Genomic DNA, 14,133 nt, shown 5'->3' on the forward strand with positions numbered 1-14,133 from the left:
GGATAAGGACTAAGACATGTCCTGTGGCAGCCCACCGTGGTGCTTCCAAGCTTGGACTGTGACGGAGCCTGCCAGCCTCAGAGTCGGCTCCACCTCTTGTCCACTCTGTGACTTTAGGCAAGTCACTTCCCCTCCAGGAGTCTCAGCTTCTTATCTGTGTAATGGTTTCATAATAGAGATTCACACTACCTTATACCCTTGGGGACAGAGGTGTCAAAACTCTGAGATTTGGGGAATTTAGAAAGGTGTTAAGGCTGTACATACTTTATATTAAGTAACCCCCAGGAGATCTGGGGCACTCCTTCATCATTAAACACCTCCATATTTGTGTAGCAACCTGTATGGATATTCACATTAAGCAGGATAACTAAAATCTCGTGTTAGTTCAGGGCAACTTTGCCTCTAAATGAGTTCAGGTTCATTAAGTTTTGCTGCCAAGTAAGTTCTGGAAAAACTCCTGGGTTTTTAGAGCTTTTTTGGTTTCAGAATGGCAGACGGCAATTATGGTCCTATATTAGAACTTACCTCAGAGGATGGTTAGGAGGAGAGATGAGATACAAACGACCAGCAGAGTAAGCTTTCAAAACATTTTTGCTGCCATTGGTTGCTGCCATCCCATTTAGAAGCACGAAATGAGAGACTCGTTAGCCAAGAAGGTCAGCTTTATCTCCGGCTGCAGTGTGAAGATAGAAAGAAATTTATCGTGGGAAAACTATCCATCAATGATCTTAAAATATGACAGATGGCCATCTGTTTTAAACTGGATCATTTTGTTAAAGGGAAAGGTTTGAAGAAAGTTATTAGAATTCTAGTTAGAGGAAAGGCGGTATCTCCTAAGGATAGTGTTACTGCCTGAATATTTTTTTATAATCTCAGAAGGTGCTGTTTAGGTACCATGGGGAGACAGCTGGGGGGCAGGGGAAAAAAACGTCCTGATTCCTGACCTCTTGATGATCCAGGCAGGAGAAGAGAGATGGTTTTGATGCAGGGTATTTTCGGGGGAGCCTCTTCCAGACTCCAAGATGCCCCAGGCAGTGTCTCATGAAAGGCTTTCGGTCCAGGAGACCATTATGGGTCTAAGCTAGGATTTTCATGCCCCTCTTGTCTTCTGAATAGCTTCTTGAGCACTTGTCAAGTTCTCCTGCCCTTTTGTAAGGGTGGGAGGAGGCGGGGGGAACAACCCAGGAATTATTACCTGTCTGGTTTACAGTTCATGAAGTCAAATCAAGGTGTTTTAGGTGACCCAGGCCCTGATACTTCATCGTTTAAATAGTCGGCCAGAGCTGCTTAATGATGCTAGGAGAGCCGCGATCCCTTTGAGAATACTGTAGTGTTTTCCTAGGAGAAATGCCAGCTACATCCAAAGGTTAGGAACACTGCTTTCCTTGTGGGCAGAACACTTCTCCTATAATATTTTCTCCTACACTTAAGCTGCTGCTATGCAGGGCCCAGCAGCTTGACTTAATTTGTTTTGCTCCAGCCCAGTGGAGCTCTGCCTTTGCATCTGTTGTGTCTACAAGTGGGTTGGAACAGTGCTCCCAGGGACACCCCATTGTTCTTCGATGGCTCAGTGCTGTTGAAGTCACTTGGAGAACCCGCTTGTTACCTTCTCCACCTAGAACAACCATGTAGTGGTTTTACTTGAAGAGGTTTGTATGGTTTGGCCTGCTGGCCTGTGAAGCCAGGGGGAATAAAAACCCTAGACATATATTGAATCATTAAGTACTTCTCGGGTTTATTCATTCACCAAATATTTATTGAATGCCGGGGCCCCGAAGCTAAGTGTGTGGTTCTACCTGCTTGCAAGCAACAGCCCTCCCTCCCCCCGCCACGTCTCTGGTTGGAAAGGCTGTGTGGTGGCCAGGCAGTATTTACACGTGGTTAGTTCCCGAAATTTGACTTAGCACCTGAATAAAATCATTAGCAAAAACGCTTGGGCCAGACAAAGCAAGACAGTTTCGCATTTGTTTAGAGCCTGGGTCTGTAAGGAGGTGTGATGACTCATTCATCTCTCTCTCTCTCTCTTTCTCTTTCCCTCCCTTTTTTTTTTCTTTCTACCTTCCTTCCTTCCTCTCTCTTTTCACTTCTCATTTAAAAAAATTTTTTTACTGTTTGGTTTTTTTTGAGAGGGAGAGAGACAGAACGCGAGCAGGGCGGGGACAGAGAGAGAAGGAGACACAGAATCTGAAGCAGGCTCTAGGCTCCGAGCTGTCAGCACAGAGCCCGACATGAAGCTCGAACTCACAAACTGAGATCATGACCTGAGCTGAATGAAGTCGGACACTTAACCGACTGAGCTACCCAGGCTCCCCTTTTCATTTCTTATTTTATTTTATTTTATTTTATTTTATTTTATTTTATTTTATTTTACTCTATTCTATTCTATTTTATTTTATTTATTTTATTTTATTTATTTTATTTATTTTTTAAATGTTTATTTTTGAGAGAGAGACACAGAGTGCAAGCAGGAGAGGGGCAGAGACAGAGAACGAGACACGGAATTCGAAGCAGGCTCCAGGCTCCAAGCTGTCAGCACAGAGGCCAGTGCGGGGCTCAAACTGGGGAATGGCGAGATCATGACCTGAACCAAGGTCGGACACTTAACTGACTGAGCCACCCAGGTGCCCCTTCATTTCTCATTTTAAAGTGTAGTTGTTCTCAAATTCCCTTTTATTATCTTTGCTAACTGTGCCCTTTTTTTTTTTTTTTTTTTAATCCCCAAGGGCAGTAGCAAGGGACTAGGATAAAGAAAAGCACAGTGATCCTCATGGGCAGCCCTGTCTCCTGCAGATAGCATGCTTTTCTCTCATTTCTTTGCTCTCAGTGGCTATGGCAAGAAGGCGGTGGGCAGTGGAGAGAAGCACAAAAGGAAGAGATTACAGCCAAGTCAACATGGGGGTGGGAGGAGGGACTCCTCCATATAGATGTTGAGACTTGCTGAAAACCATAGAAGGGAGGACTGTGTCAGGCACTCGGAAGAGCCTGTGGGAGAACAGGGGAGGGCCAGACACAGACCCCTCTCCCTCCCTCAGCCCTTACCCTCATCACCTACCCGCCCACAGAAAATGCCATAGGGCGAAATGTTGAAACAAGAGAGGAATGTCCTAAATTAAAAACCTGTAAATGCCTCTCCAGGAGTTCAAATAAAGTTTCGTTTTAAAAGCAAAAGACATAAACTCATCACCTTGGTTTATTACTGAATGCTTTTGAACTCCTCAGAAGGGAACACTATAAACTCATGAGAGAAAAATGATTTATGATCTTCTCCTTATAATCTTTTCAGTTCTGCAGGAGGCAGGGCAGACAGTGGGATCAGCTAGGGAGGTAGAGTTGGGGTGAGAGGGAGCCCCCCACAAGGATGTAGCCAGCCGGGGCACCAGGCCAGGCCCTGCATCACACCAGACCCAGAACAAATCTCTAGGCTTTCTGGGCCTTTCTCTTTCACTTTGTGTTAAGAGGCTGTTATGGGCTCCTTATTCTTCTAATATTTTGAGCTTCTGTGTCATTTAAAATCTCTTCCCTTGAGATTCTAGTTCAGGGAGGTTCTCTTTGCAGCATTGAAGGGCAGACTCGGTTTTTAAAATAGAATAAAATTGACATTTCTGAGCAACTTACTACTAAAAGTAAGGGTCTTCAGCCGTCCCCACAATACAGGAATCTATGCTCATCCCCTGGGCATTTTAAGCCTTCAATTCAAACAGTGTTTATTAAACATCTTCTGGGACTGGCAAGAATTTTGAAGGTTGACTTTACCAGCTTCAGTTCCTATGATCCATCCACGTAACTGAGGGTCTCATGGCAGGAACACAGAGGATGTGTTGGAGTTTCTAACAAAGCCCGCCTGGCCCAGATTCCATAAATGGAGACAGAATGAACCTCTCCTCCCCCTCATCCCACCTTGCACTGGACTCTTACGGAGGGTTTTGAAAGACAGGACAGTCAACAGGCATGGACCAGCTCTTTCTGGTACTTAGGAGGACAGCGTGAGGAAATTATGAATCGAGACAAGAAAGGCAGGGAGTTCCGGGTCAAAGAGACCTAGCTCTAGCAGAGCCACCTCAGAGAGGTCACCTCAGTTCTGGGGCCCTTATGCTTGGGGCTCGTGCCTGAGGAGAACATAAAAGCAGCCATCGTGTGTTAGGTGCTGGCTCAGCGCTAGGTAGGAGCTTTCTCTGCAGCATCTTTCGTTTTCAGACTGGCTCTGAGATCGTGTCCAGATTCCCGTTTTACCATGAGGAAATCAAGTCCCCGAGACATTCTCTACATAACGTAAGAGCAAACAGCTCCCAAGTCGCTGACCTGAGATCTGAGATAAAGACTGTTCTGCTGCCTCACCTATATTAGTTTCTCCCCTTTGCCCCCTTTTGTCTTCACCAATTTGTAGCTAAAAATCGATGCTTTTCAGGAGTCGCTGGCTTAGTTAGGACTGTTGGTTCCACTTAACAGAGACCCAGCTTGAGCTGCGTTTAGCCAAAAGGGGATTTACTCTTGAGGCTCCTGGGTGGCTGCTGCTCTTCTAGAATAGCTGACTCTGGGCTCAGTGCCAGTGGCCCCTCCCCAGGTCTTCTGTATATATCTGCTTTTATTCCTCTCTCTCTCTCTCTCTCTCTCTCTCTCTCTCTCCCTCTCTCCCTCTCTCCCTCTCTCCCTCTCTCTCCCTCCCTCCCCCTCCCTCCCTCCCTCTCCCTCTCTCTCCCTCCCTCCCTCCCTCTCTCTCTCCACCTGCTTGGTAGGAGACATAGCCCCCCAATATCCCTGTGTCTGACACTTTCTTGTTTTCAAGCCTACAGGATTCTAGAAAAAAGATTTGTCAGCCCATTGTGGACCAGGTGGTCACTTTTAGTCTGGTCGGATGTGATCTGGGGCTGGGAACACACAGAACTTAGCTTCCTGCCCAGCCATGTGTGGGGGGTTAGAGGATGAAGTGTTCTCCAGAAGACAGCTGGTGGGGGACAGTGCTAGGCTACCGTCCCTAAGCAGCCCCCTGTAGTCGCCAAGTCATGTATGGGATCGTTAGCTGGTAGGTGATGTCCTCAATTTATCCTCAGTCATTCAGAGAAACACCAGTTGGAAGGGACTTCTCTGGTCCATGTGTACCATGAAGAGTTCATTCTTCTTGCCCTGAGCTGACAGCCAATCCCTGGTATAGATAGTAATGATGAGGAGGAGCGAGTCTATGGGGCTGGAAGTGGCAGATGGGTTTTAGAGAGAGGGGCTGTGTGAGACAGGGAGAGATGGGGGAACAACCTCCAAGAACAGGGCAGAAAGAAAGGAAGCAAAGAAGTTCTTCAAGGGGCATTGAAAGTTGCTGGGGAAGGAATAGGCTTTCAGGTTAAGGAGTTTAGTCTTTATTCCCCAGGCTGGTTGGAGGCAGAAGGATCAGGGTGGTGCCCAGACATCAGTTCTCATAAATGCTTTGGTGAGATTCAAGCCAGTGACATTGCTGAGGACACTTCGTGTTTGCCTTCACATTTCCCCAGTCTGTTGGCAGTGTGTATAGAAAAAGGAAGCATTATATCCCTGAAGTGATGGAGCATAGTCCCACCATGGCTGATGACCACTTCTGCTGGGTCCTGGGGGAAAAGCAAACCGTGCATGATGTAATGCCTGTTATAGAGGATCCAGGAGCAATTGAGGACAGAGACCAAATCCTTCTTTGTACATGGGGCTCTGCCCAGGAAAAATTCTTACTTATCCTTCTTGCTTTTTTTTTTTTTTTTTTAATTTACATTTATTTTTGAGAAAGAGAGTCAGCACAAGTAGGGGAGGGGCTGAGGAAGATGGAGAGAACCTCAAGCAGGCTCCACGCTCAGCACAGAGCCCTACATGGGGCTCGATTTCACAATCATGAGATCATGACCTGAGCCAAAATCAGGAGTCAGACACTTAACCGACTGAGCCACCCAGGTGCCCCTCTTACTTCTCTTTCAAAGAGCGACTCCTAAAATAGAGAATTCATGATGATGAATGGGTTTTGTTTGGCCAAGCCTCTCTGAACTAGGGCTCGTCTTTCCTGGGCATTGTCTCTCTGGGATCTCTGGTAAAAGTCAAAGCTGGTAACATCATAGTGTAGGTGGTAATTTAGCCCACCAGTTCGCACCATGAGGTCAGGGTACCCTTAGGGCTTCCCACAGGTGGTCCCACAAGACCAGAGCTGTTTCATAATAATGCTAAGGTGTCACTTGCCGAATCACTCATTCCCTCACAAGCATATGGTAGGGTTCTCCAGAGGCATCATTTTGTGTGATGACTTCATTGTTCTGTCAGCTAATGGGATACGTGCTCATATTTTCTGTGTTTTAAGGGTTTCTCAGTTTTAGAGTGTCTGGCTGGCAGTCTGTAGAGCATGCAACTCTTGATCTCAGGGTGCTGAGTTTGAATCCCACGTTGGGTGTAGAGTTTACTTAAAAATAAATAAATAAGGGCACCTGGGTGGTTCAGTCGATTAAGCGTCTGACTTGGGCTCAGGTCATGATCTCCCGGTTGGTTCGTAGCTTGAGCCCCGCATCCAGTTCCCTGCTGTCAGCATGGAGCCTGCATCAGAGCCTGTGTCTGCCTTTCTCTCCCCTCCCCCCACTGGTGCTCTCTCAAAAATAAGTAAAAACATTAAAAAAAAATGTTTCTCAGTTTTAATTCCTAATATGGTCAATATCAATAGATGTCACCCACAGAAACACAAGTTCTTTGGGATTCATTTTCGAGAATGCGAAAGGAGACCCGAGATTTGAGTGCACTGAGCTAGCATGAGGTCCCCACTCTAAGATAATCTCCTAGAGCTTGGCTGAGGGAAACGCCCTATTAGAAAGTTAGCCGAGATGAGCAGAAACTAGAGAACAGTGCAGGAACTAGAGGTGAATATGTTGTCAGGAGATGATTCTCTTCTGCCGTCTTGGAGTCAAGAGTGTTGGTTCTAGACTTTAAGTAATTTGAGTAACACTAATGGGTTGCTATTTCCCATATTTAATAACAAGTAACTGAAAAACGAATTCCAATGGAAAGTCATCAAGTAAAAAAGATCTCAATATCTTTGAGGCTTGCATTGGAATAGAACCTTCAGCCTTAGCCTTCAATGACAGGGCTTAACTAGATAGGCCTTTGCTTAAGGCAAAACCGTGTGGGAAGTTGGGTCTGACTGCAGAGCTATTGAAGAGCCTGTAGGCTGGAGGGTGAGGGGGCTTGTCCTTCAGCATGCCCTTCTCATTTGGGTGTTTGGTCACAGATGTGCATGTCCTCAGGTGGGTGCCTGAGTGCCCTGGCCCTTAGGCCAAGTCCAGCTTAGCACTCTTGAGTATGAGATTTCCGTCTCCAGTGGAATGGTGGCACTGAAATCCTGGGTCTGACTTGCTGCGGGAAAGGGGAGAAGGCGGCAGGGTCAGCGGGGTGTCAGAGACAGCAGGTCCCCATCACAGGCATTGGTGTCAGGGAAGCACGTGGGGCACTATGGCGACGGCGCGTTGTGGGCATATCCCTGGGAGCACCCTGTGCTTCAGGACACTTACCTGAGTCAGACCTTCTCAGGGCATGTCTTCTGAGTCCTCTTACCACAGTGGTTCTCAACTGGAGGTGTGGCCTCCCTCCCAGCCCTGGGGACATTTGGCAAAGCCCTGGGACATTTTTTGGTCTTCTGACAAAAGCACCCACAAGGGATTGGGGGTAGGGGTTGGGGTGCTACTGACACACAGTGGGTAGAAGCCAAGGATGCTGCTCAGCAGCCTGCAGTGCACAGGTCGGCACCCCCCCCACACCCGACAAAGAATCATCTGGCCTCACTTGTCACTAGTATCCCAGATGAGACACCGTGTGCTATCATAATGGGCAAGTTTTATCTCCCTAAGAAGACCTTAAATTCCACTTCCTCCTCCCTCATTCCCTTCCCTGCCCCGCTGCCCTCCAGTATAATGACAGGTTCACGGTAGCCTTTTTGTGGTGGGTCCTGGTGAGGTGCGGGTGCAGTGTTCCAGCATGTTCGTGTTTCTGAGGGAAGAATAGAGAGAGCCCAGATCTTGAAGCCCTATGCAGTAGGTGCAAATGGTAATTCTTCCACTCCGGTAGTAGCTGGAACTAGCTTTGGGCCAGTTAATCTGTCTTTGCCTCCATTTCTCCATATCCCCCCTCTGGCAAGATAGTTATGATGATTAAAAAATATAATGTATGCCGAGTTTTTGGAATGTGTTCATTCTCCACAAATATCAGTTTCCTTCCTTCTCTAAACTTGCTCTACCAAGCGGATGAAAGCGCTTTTTCTAAGGTGAGCTGAGGTGGGTTTGTTGTTGGAGAGGAAGTTTGGAAGGCTCTTCAGATTTATTTTAGGGAATGCTTGGGTAAATACCTCCCATATTTGGTTAAAAAGGAAAGCAGGAAAGGAACTTAGTAAAAGAAATCAGATCAGGAGGAAAAGATTGGCATGATATGAATGGAAAAAGGAAAGACTCAGGGAATACCACTTTTCTTCTAAGGTCACATGTCTGATGTGAAAGTCACAAACTTTTAATTTGATGCTTTTCTTCTTTACCTAAATCTTCCAGGAACTTCTTAGTTAAAATGCTATATTAAGCACAATACCTTTTTTTTTTTTTTTTAAGTTGATCTGAGACATTTTCAGCTATAAAAAGCTAACCAAAACCATTATTTGAAATCCACTGAGAGGCTTAAGGGAGTTTTGAAGATACAGTGGGTGAATAGAACAAATAATCTGTCTCCCAGCCCAAGAAGCACAGGCTGCCAGCCATCTCCCCAGACTGGGGGAAGCCTGGCTCATGGACACTCCTGCTGGCCATTGTCCCCCCGAGTTGAACCAGGCTCTCAGCTGAACAAGGGTCACAAATGAGGCTGCCCCAGGAAACTAGGGATGGTGTTGCAGGCCAGTGGAAAAGCCCATCAAAAATAGCTAATGTCCTTGTCTTCTTTTGAGAGGCCATTTTGAAGTATAAAAAGTTAGAACCTAACATAGTAAATCATTATAATATGTATAATACCAGTCCCAAGTCTGGTGACCTGAATCTCTCACACCTGGGGGTAAGCCCCCAAATCCCATCTGCTCTCTGCTCTCTTTCCTCTGAGGGGCCTTGCCCATGCCTGGCCATGTGTGTGAATTAACCCAAATAAGCAGCAGTGGGCTGTCAGTCACTTGCATGTATTTCTGGCCATGTCCACGGGCATTTCGCATTTTGGGGGTTATCTTGATAGTGGCTGCATGTAATTGATTTACTGTCTACCAAGCCCCTGGCAAGCCTACCCACCAAGTTTGACCATTGCACGTTTTATTTTATTTTTAAAGTTTATTTATTTTATGAGAGAAAGAGAGAGCACGAGCAGGAGAGGGACAGAGAGAGAGGGAGACAGAAGATCCCAAGTAGGCTCCTTTCTGTCAGCACAGAGCCTGATGTGGGGCTTGAACCCACAAACTCTGAGATCTTGACCTGAGCCCAAATCGAGAAATCAGACGCTTAACCGACTGAGCCACCCAGGCCATTGCACATTTTAGTGCGCTTCAGTTGCACCTGTGCAGGAGAGTACCACACCCCAACCTGGGCAGAGATCCCCCACTGGGTACAGAGGAATGGGGATGTTGGCAAGATCCCGGCTGCTAATCTTGATCACGAGACCGGTTTCGTCTGCAGACAAATGCAATTTCTTTTCCTTAATGTGTCTTTTGTGTTTGTTTTCTTTCCCAAAAGCACCATATTTTATTTGATGAAAGGTACCATTTCTGTTTTGGTGATCTTGTTTTCCAAATCCGACATGGGGTTGTGTGTTCTGACTAATGCATTTTGTGTTCTAAGTTTGAGACAGTCTAAACAATTCCTTTGGGATACTGAAATACTTTAAATTCTGCATCATTTTTTGTTAGTTATAAAAATAATGAGTTTCAACACATTCCAGTTGTCCTAAGCACCGCTGGGTAAAATAAAATTCTAGTTAATCTGAAGAACCTGGGCTATTTCTCGGGATGTATAAAGGCACTTGACTTTCACTATTACACATTAACGTAATGCTGATGGATTTTCACAAATGTATCAACTTTTAAATGAACCTCAGAGAAAAGAATGTGAAGCATGCAAGGAACTTCTGTTACCTTGGCTTGATTTTTAGAAACCCAATTTTAAAGTCCTTAGCTAGAAGCTTTCTTTTTCAGCTCTTTGTAAACACAGTAGGTTGGTTTTTAAAAGTGAGTTATTTTCTTAATGTTTTTCCTTTTTTCAGAGTTTCAGCTGATAGAATCTTAGTTTTTAATAACCCCTAATTTTGAAAATATACCCAAAATTATAGCATTAATTTTTTTAGCTATAAAAAATTTTTTGTAACTGTTTTTGTAACTATAACAGAATTTTGTAACTATAACAGAATTTTCTGGTCCTTTTGTCTTTTTTTTTTTTTAAAAAGTGTAAACCATATAATAATTTTTACTACCATTCTTATATTCCCAGTGCCAAGAACAGTGCCTAGCACATTATAGTAGGCACTCAGTAGATGTTTGTTGCGTGAAACAATTAATTGTGGGGCATTTGAAAATAGAAGGGGAAAAAAAAATCTTTGATTGTCTCCTTTAATACAGGTTACTTGTCAGTTTTAATTTTTTCCCTTCCAGTCTCCTCTGAGCCAGATTTCTAATGTAATTATTGTGAAAGTATACACATCTATTCTGCCTTTTCAAACTTAATAACATATACTAATGATTTTACCAATTTGCTATTATTTTCATAACCTGTAATTTTAATGGCTGCTTCCTGTGACAATAGCCTATATCATGATTTAGTTGACCATTTACCCTAGGGTTCAAGAATTAAATCACTTCTGTTTTATTTTTAATCCTTATAAATAAACCAAACTGAAACCTATCTTTATGTAGGATGGGCTTCTTTTTTTTCCTTCTTTTTGAATTATTCCCTTATGGTAATATTCCAAGAGGAGATTACAGATCAAAGGGTATGAACATTTTTTATGACTCTTGATGCAAACAGTTACAAATTGCTTTCCAGGAAAGTTCCTCAGTTTACCCTGCCAAAAAAAAAAAAAAAGTGAATCATTTTTCACATAAACAATGCAAGTTTTATCATGAACACGTCTTTTTTTAGTAATTCAAACAGTAAACATAGTACTTCATTGTTTTTGTTTGCATGTCCTTGATTATTGGCAAATATTAAACTCTAAGCATTTTCCATCTGCTGATTAACTTTCCTCCCTTGTGAGTTTTCTATTCCAGTCCCTTGCTCTTTTATAAGAATGGATCTTAATGTAGTTTTTTTTTTTATAGTGATGTATTCATTGCTTGTCATTTGGAGTATTTTTAAACTGGCCCTTTAATTTACTTATCTCTATTTATTTAGCTTTCTTGGCATGCAAGAGTTTAAAATTTTTACATGATTGTGATTCCTTCCTGATTTCTTCTCTTGCTTCTAAACTTAATTATTCTGTTCCCTCTCTTGCAAACTTAGAGTCATTTTTGCCTTTTCTATTTTTTCTGTGATTGCTGTTTTCCTTTTAATGTATCACATCTTTAAATGACTCAAAATTTATTTTGATGTGTAATATCAGGGAGTGGCTAAGTAGAGTCTCTCTCTCTCTCTCTCTCTCTCTCTCTCTCTCTCAAAGTTCTAACAACACCTTTTAAGTCATTTCCTTCATTTTATTTATCTTCCTCCTTGAAAAGAGTAATATACTCTGTTCTCCTGAATTCTATAGTAGGGTCATATCCTGCATTATCTACTGTCAAATAAATTCTTCAACGTTTATTTATTTTTGGGACAGAGAGAGACAGAGCATGAACGGGGGAGGGGCAGAGAGAGAGGGAGACACAGAATCGGAAACAGGCTCCAGGCTCCGAGCCATCAGCCCAGAGCCCGACGCGGGGCTCGAACTCACGGACCGCGAGATCGTGACCTGGCTGAAGTCGGACGCTCCACCGACTGCGCCACCCAGGCGCCCCTCAAATAAATTCTTTATCCCATTTTGGGCCAGTACCACGCTGTTTATTTTATTTTATTTTATTTTATTTTATTTTATTTTATTTTATTTTATTTTATTTATTTTTTGGGGAGGGGGAGAAAGCATGCACACAAGTAGGGAGGGAGGGAGGGAGAGGGGGAGAGGAGAGAGAGAGAGAGAGAGAGAGAGAGAGAGAGAGAGAGAGATAGACTGACTCCGAAGCAGGCTCCACACCCAATGCAGAACCAACTGGGGCTTGAGATCATGACCTGAGCCAAAATCCAGAGCCGAATGCCTAACCCACTGAGCCACCCAGGCACCCCTGCACATTATTTTTTATTGGCAAATGTGTACTATGGCTAATACCAACTACAAAACCTATTTCAACTTCAAATTGCCCAAGATTGTCTCACCACCAAACTTCCCTACCCATTTCCGTTCTGGAAATATGCATTTAGATGGATTCTGTACAGAAACAGAACAGAAACAACTGATGAGATTGTTCTCACATGAAGGCTTAACCATTTTTTTAAGTGTACAGTTGTTTTTAGTATATTCATAGAATTGTGCGACCATTACTATCAATTTTTGTATTTTCATGTTCTTTATATACTACAGATCCAAGTCGCTTATCAATGTTTTCATCATCCCCTAAAGAAACCCCTTATCCTTTTGCAGTCATCTCCCTTTCCTTCTGGACGTTTCCCATCAGTGGAATCAAACAATATGTGGTCTTTGGTGTCTTTATCAGTGAATAGACATTTAGATTGTTCTAACTCTTTGGTCATTAAGAATAATACTTTTGTGACCATTTGTGTACCAGAGTTTATGTAGACTTAGTCTTCATTTCTTTCGGGTAAATAACTCAGAGTGGAATTGCTGGGTCATGTGGTAACTCTATGTTTAACTTTTTGAGGAACTGCCATAGACCGTTTCCCAAAGTGGCCACACATTCTGCATTATTACCAGCAGTGTGAGATTTCTCCACAGCCTAGCCAGGACTTGTTATTATCTGTCTTTTTGATTACAGTCGTCCTAGTGGGTATGAAGTAGTATCTCATTGCGGTCTTGATTCGCATTTCCCTGATGGTGAATGATGTTGAGCGTCTTTTCACGTGCTTATTGAAAGTTTGTTTATCTTCTTTGGAGAAGTGTCTATCCAGATCCTTTGCCCATTGTTTAAAAATGGGTAATTTATCTATTATTGAGTTGTGAGAGTTCACTATATATCCTAGATACACATCCCTTATCAGATATATGGTTTCTAAATATTTTCTCCCATTCTGTGGGTTTTCTTTTTACTTTCTTGATGGTGGCCTTTGCTGTGCAAGAGTTTTCACAAAGCCCAGCTGATCTGTTTGGTTTTTGGGGGTTTTTTTGTTTGGTTTTTTTTTGTTTTTGTTTTTTGTTTTTGGTTGCTTATGCTTTTAGTATCCTATCTAAGAAACCGTTGGAAGGAAGGCCATTGTTTCACTTCATAGTTGTCCTTACTGTGGTATTTTACATGGTCATATACTTAAGGGCCTTCTGGGATTTGTCATAAAGAATTTATTCTCTCTTTCCCTCCTGAAGCTTAAAGTCAGCAGAAGGCCAGGAAGCATTGGTCTCTCTCTGTTGCTGGTCCTGCTTTCCCAGACACTTTGATTTTACCTGGGACATCTAAGCACAACAGTCTCCACATACCCTATGGCAGCAGCAGGATGGTGGGTCGCTAGGCATGTCGGCGATCAGAACTTCAGTTCCAGCTTAATAGCTGAATGGCTGGGTTGAAAATATGGAAAGACCACAGAGCTACTGCCCAGCGTCCTCCTTTTTTGTAGCTAATGATGGTTCTGGAAGACACTGGCCTGCCCCTTCCTGGAATCACAGCAAGTACCCATGAATGGGGATGTTCCTGCAGACCAGCCTTAGGGACCCAGTTCCTTATGGCTTTAAGATTATATTCTGGCAGGCCTAAGTAGGGAAGACAAGACAGTCTGTCAAAACAAAAGTAAGAGAGGTGCCATTTTTGAAATCTACGGAAAGGATGTAGGCGAGTGACAGCTGTCAGTAAGACTCCCACCCCTGCTGTGCCTTTGAAAAGATAACAGCTCAGAAGTCCCGTTTTAGAATATTCAGTATCTAGCAAATGTTTCCAAAATAGTTTTCCTCTCAAACGTCTGCTGAGGAGCACCAGACTGAAAATAATTCCTCTCCTGGCTAGGCTCT

The 14,133-nt window shown here is 43.6% G+C and overlaps 1 protein-coding gene across 1 annotated transcript in view; it reads left to right on the plus strand.

The window, feature by feature from the left end:
* The window catches only part of ZNRF3 (zinc and ring finger 3), a 157,944-nt gene that overhangs the window by 96,618 nt on the left and 47,193 nt on the right, over positions 1 to 14,133 (plus strand).

The sequence above is a fragment of the Lynx canadensis genome, chromosome D3 (assembly GCF_007474595.2).
Source record: "Lynx canadensis isolate LIC74 chromosome D3, mLynCan4.pri.v2, whole genome shotgun sequence".
Taxonomy (NCBI): Eukaryota; Metazoa; Chordata; class Mammalia; order Carnivora; family Felidae; genus Lynx; species Lynx canadensis.